This window comes from Montipora capricornis, chromosome 14 (assembly GCF_036669925.1).
Source record: "Montipora capricornis isolate CH-2021 chromosome 14, ASM3666992v2, whole genome shotgun sequence".
NCBI lineage: Eukaryota > Metazoa > Cnidaria > Anthozoa > Scleractinia > Acroporidae > Montipora > Montipora capricornis.
This window is the reverse complement of record NC_090896.1, coordinates 26740414-26746442: the sequence shown is the minus strand read 5'-3', so window position 1 is coordinate 26746442 and position 6029 is coordinate 26740414. Positions and strand designations below refer to the sequence as shown.

Below are 6029 nucleotides of genomic sequence, written 5' to 3'. Positions count from 1 at the left end.
TTCAAATAGTGATACCCAAGTATAAAACTTTCAGTAAATGTAGCTTTTAACATGTAGATTAATAAAAATGTAAGACCCAGCTGGATCTTGCTACCTTAGTTTATCTTGATCATTTTTTAGTAATGCCGGTCAGTGGTTTGGGACTGACAGGCTCATTTTAATTAAAATTTCTTCCTTTAAACACTCTGGAATTACTCGTAAAATCCTTTGTTTAAAGTAAAATCCTTTATTTAAAAACACGATTAGCGTTTAAGCACTACATACTTCGAGGGGTCGTGTATCCTACATTACTTATCCCCCCCAGCCCACTCAATTATCTAATTACCTTTACTGAAAATGAATGAAACATAGGAAAGTAATTTAATTTATCGCCAATCTTGATTTCCCTAAAAATACGGACTAGATTTTGCCTTTGCATTAAAAAATTGTTTAAAATTACAAGAATCATTAAAATATTCTGAAACCACAGTTACCACAGTAAAGTGCCTCTGTAACAAAAATAATTTTTCATGAAATGAGTGGAAAATCGTGGAACGACGGCCTTATTAGGTCCTCGTAGGTTTATACGGACCTATTACGCGATACAACTAAATCCGAAATCATTGCGGTGCATATTATCGCTGGCTATGTTATAGATTAGTTTGACAAGACTGACGTTTATTCACACGATCATAAAATACGTTTTCTCTCTTCTCTTAGCCGAGTCCCCCCCACCATTTTTTCCCCTCGCCGCGAGTGTGAGTTCCATAAACATTGTTCTGAAGGTGTGTCTCGCGGCAAATTAAAAATTAGCTTTCTGGCACCACAGTGAAGGGCTTGCAGGGATTTGATATAATCCAGGTTGTTATAGTTCCCTCAGATAGCGATGCTGTATGTCACTGAAGGGAGAATCACCTTAGAGTATAGGTCAAGAAGTGATTTTCTGTTGAGAAAAGAACACTTTTTCAATAAGTTCAATTTCTTGACAAAGTTGTTCCTTAATTCCTTAATATGATTCACCCAAGTAAGCATTCTGTCGATAGTAATGCCCAGCAGTCTTGTAAGATAGACCCATGCAACGTTGACATTCCCAATGGTGATCAAAGTAAGTGGACCAGTGAAGAATCCCCGGTGGAAAAAACTTCACTTCACATTTTGAAGAGTGCGGTGTTAATGAGTTAGTCATACACCATTTGTTAAGCTCATTCAGTACGTTATTTAGGTTACATGCTTTCATCAACGGTGGATCCAATACGGTAAACTGTAGTATCGTCAAACCAAACAGAAGTCTACGTTTTTATTAAGAAGGGTAATTTTGTCAATTTGCTCTCAATCTGAGTTTCCTGTTGCGTGCAGTATTGTTTGGCTGATATCTGCACTCAGCAAATAGCGGCTGGCTGTTTTTAGAAGTAGCGCCTGGCTGATTTTAAAAGAACGCCTAGTTGCTATTAGCTTTCGAACAAGAACTTGCAGTGTTTTGGATATTGGATTATGGAAACAGTTCAGGTAAGAACAGAAAAGAACTTGAATTTGTGTGCTTTGTGTGAACAAGAGACAGAAGAGAAGTTAGTGTGTCCTTTAAATAGTACAAGGAACTACGGCTCGGGGTACAAACATTTGGCAGACAATCTACAGCAATTTCGTGAGATTGGTGAATTGCCAATTCAAGCCTCTTTTTCAAGCCTCGATGAGGGAAAACGGAATAGAAGTAACGTTAAAACGTCATGAAGCAAAATGGCACAAGTCATGATTTAACAAATGCAGCACTCTTAAGCTGCAGAGGGCTCAGAAGAGGAAACTCGAGGACAGTTCAGTAGACGATTCTGAAGCACCGAGTCCTCTTAAAACTCGCCATAGTCTAGGAATACCCCAAAAGAAGTAGCAAACATGTTTCTTTTGTGATGAAACTGAAGATACTCTTCGCAAGTCTTACACTTGACAGCAAGCTCAGAGCAGCCGCTACAAGACTGCAAGACCGAAAACTTTTAACAAAACTTGCAGCCGGCGATAAGCCTGTCATTGATTCATATTACCACGTAGGTTGTCTTACTGCCCTTTACAATCGATTAAGAAGTATTCCACCTAAGGAGGAAGAAAATATCACAACTCAAGTTTTGCTAGAAGCCATTGCTGTAGCTGAGTTAGTTGCATACATTGAGGATAATGCAAAGCAAACAGTTTTCAAGCTGTCGGATTTGTCAAAGCTTTACTCTTGTAGACTTGAACAACTAGGAGCTTATGTTCCCGAGCAAGTTACTTCCACTCGGCTAAAGGAGCGATTGCTATCACAATTGCCTGATCTCCGTAAATATAGCGAGTGAAGGGAGGTAAAGCTTGCTTTTTGTAGCGACATCAGTGTAGCTTTGCAGTTTGCACAGGACTATGATTATGACGCGGAAGCTATTAGTCCTCCCTCACTCTCTTGCGCTGGCAAAATGCGTTCTGGACAGAAATCTGAATTAGTCTAGTTACTTGACGCTTCCACCACGTGCACGGTAGAGTGTCCAAAAGTTGACGTTTAAGTCTATGATGCTGCTACAGTTGTTAACATGCTACCACCTTGAAAGTCTAAGACATTTAAGGACAATGCAACATCTGTATTTCTCAGTTATGTCATCAAATAAGCACAGAATATCAAAAGAATAGATTTCATATATAATCAATACTTCGAAACAGCCTAAAGCGTAGTACAAGGGAGGCGAGAGGCTCGGGAGTACGAAGGCGCGTGTGCGATAATGCAGCCATTCGAGTCAACTGGAAGAGCTTTCTGCGATCGGATGAAAACAAAAATGAGCTTTTTCACTATTTAGCAGAAAGCGTGACTGCAATCCAACTTCCAGGGGTGGATGTAATCATTACATCTAGTGTTGACGTGCTCAGCCCTTCTCCAGTAGAGACGGAAGGTCTTTCCGCCTGCAACCACTAGGAGGCGGATACGAGGATCTTCATCCATGTGAAGCACGCATCAGTCAGGGGTCTCAAAAAGGTCTCGATCAGGACAGTTGATACTGAAGTTGTGGTACTCGCGATAGCATATGCAAAACAGCTAGAGTTACAAGAGTTGTGGATTGCCTTTGGTGTTGGTAACCATTTCAGATATCTACCCATCCACAAGATCACCGCCTCCCTAACCAACAGTAGTGTGAAGCCCTTCTTTTTTTTCATGCTGTCATAGGGTGTGATACTGTTTCATACATTGCCAGAAAAGGAAAGAAGACAGCTTTCCAAGTATGGAAGTCAAATCCTGAAGGCACTGAAGTCTTTCGTGTCCTATCATCTCCTGAAGATACGGTCTTCTGAAGAACAATGTCGTGTCTTGGAGCGATTTGTGGTTGTCATGTACAGCCGTACGTGTCCCCACCAGACAGCCGACGAAGCTCGACAAGCTCTATTTGCGCAAGGTAATAAAAGCATTGAGAATGTTTTCCAACTCTAGCCGCTCTTGCACAGCACATCAAAAGAGCAGCCTATCAGGCCGGTCATGTATGGGGTCAAACGCTGGAGCCTATGCAGGAACTCCCTGGTCCTGCAGAGTGGGGTTGGCAGCAATCATTAGAAGGTTGGTCTCCCAAGTGGACTATGCTAGCTCAGGCATCAAAGGCATGCAGTGAACAGTTCAGTTCAGTTCAGTTTTGTTGCCACTTTTGTCATGTTAAATTACCAAATAAATATATATTAAAGTACGACAGATATTATTAAATAATCAATAAAAGAAAAGCATAAGGCGAGGATGCCCATATAGAAACCATTAGGGCTTATTCGGGCTATAGGCACCTCAAGAAAAATACAAATATATAATGATAAATATCACTAAGTTTCAGAATTTTCAGCTGCTTGAAAATTGGTTCGGTATGAGCATCAAAAGCACTTTTTGATTTGATTCTTTTAAGAAAACCTTTTTAAAAAACTTTTTCTGAAGTAAAAATATGCGATATAGATTAGAAGGATAGGTCGATCCCCATACTGATATGCAGTAAACAAGATAAAGATAAACTAAGCAAAAATACAAGGAGCACAAAGAGGAAGTGGGAAGGCAAAATCTTGCTTTATAAATTATGCCTATAGATTTTGATATTTTTCTAGCCACATTAGCAATGTGTGGTTTCCAAGTTAAATGTTCATCAAGAATAACACTTAAAAACACGGTTTCTTTTACTCGTCCAATGGCACATTGACTAATCTCTAGATTTATGTCTAGTGTTTGCCTTTTTTGCCTGGGTTCAAATACAATAAAGTTTTTTTTTTCTTTTTTTTATAGAAAGCTTATCGGCTTGGCATCGGTCTGTTAAGTTAGGAAATTCTTCATTCAAAGTTTTTTCAATCACATTCACATTTTTGTGTGAAGAGAAGATGTTAGTATCGTCAGCGAATAGGTTGAAGTCTAAAACTTTTGACACATCACACATATCATTAATGTAAATTAAGAAAAGAAGTGGACCAAGAATGGAGCCTTGAGGGACACCACACTTGATAAAATGATGTGAAGAATGACGGTCATTAAATTGGACAAATTGTTGTCTGTTTTTTAGATAATTGGAAAACCAGTCAAATGCAATGCCACGAATACCATAGTTTTGCAACTTATCTAAAAGAATTTGATGATTAACAGTGTCGAAAGCTTTAGATAGATCAACAAATATTCCTACTGTAACCTCATTACTATCGATAGCAGGAGAAATTTTGTCATATAATAGAGCTAAAGCATATTCAATTGAATAATGTTTACGAAAACCAAATTGATTATCGAAAAGTATATTATATTTACTTAAGTAATCAATAAGACGATTGTAAACAAGTTTTTCCAGTATTTTAGAAAAGGAAGGCAGAACAGAAATAGGTCTGTAATTGGAAAATATTGACTTATCACCAGCTTTGAACAAAGGCACAACACGAGCGATCTTTAGCTCTATCGGGACCATTCCAGAGGTGATGGATAGGTTAAAAATATGGGTCAAAGGGCTACTAATTGAAATAATAGTTTCTTTGATTAAACTCATAGGAACATTATCAAAACTCGTAGCTGTCCTAGAACGCAACGAACTGCATAAGCTGTGGATGTAAGAGGGCTTGCCATGGACTATGCAAATGTACTATGTTCTTGTGCAGGAAAATGTTACCAAGAATAGAATGACCTTCAAATCGGTAAGTTTTACGATCCATTCTATAAAAAAATTATCCTAATGGAATAAAATAATTAACGATGTCATTTTACTGCCAGCTCTGCAATCATATTTTATATCGTACAAACTTTCACTATTTTCCAGAACGTGGGTATCCTGTGGTTTTCCATACAAACCTTATATGAAAATTTGGAAGGCTGTTTATTGTTGAACAAGGCAAGATCCGAAATGGGTCTTGCTTTTATTTCATTCCACATGCCATAAGGAGTAGGCAGGCCAATTTGGGCACTTGTATCATATTTTGAACAATTCTACCACTTATCTTCCGGACTAGAAGTACAAGAGTGGGATCATTATCAGCTTCTGCGCAAAGTCCCCTACGAGAATTTAACTAAATAATTATATCAGAAGTGGCCTATGTAACTCTCTTGTCAAAAAAATACATAATCTGCATACGGTGGGTAAAGAAATGAATGAAGCGGCATTTACCATAAGCCCTTTAAGAATTTTAAAGGACTCAAAAGTTGAGCATTTTAGTGACTTGAAAGGAAAAGCAAAGACAGGCCTACACGGACTCCCAACGTGGTTTTTGTGGTTGCGTCGCATTATCAGAGCCTTGAAATTGTAGTTTTGTTCTTACAAGCATGTCGTTTAGAGATTTACCTCTTTTGTAAGATATGATCGGAGGATTTGTAAAAATTATTTTCAGCAGAGGCTGGTTTTCTATGAAACTCCAGTTTTCCATCACGATATGTTTAAGTTTCTTTACCGGAGGGTGGTATGTAGTGACCAAAGGCAATATTCTCTCTGCAGTTTTATGTTTTTGCGGATTAAGAGCCGATTGTCTTGAGTCAAAGGTGACCTCTGACAGGGAACTTTCTATATAGTTTTTTGGATACCCGCGTGCTTCGAGGCGTCGTTTAAAGTTTG

The 6029-nt window shown here is 38.5% G+C and overlaps 1 pseudogene; it reads left to right on the top strand.

Moving 5' to 3' along the window:
* Positions 1-990: 990 nt before the first annotated feature.
* Positions 991-3279, top strand: LOC138031815 (uncharacterized; annotated as a pseudogene).
* The last annotated feature ends 2750 nt before the right edge of the window (positions 3280-6029 follow it).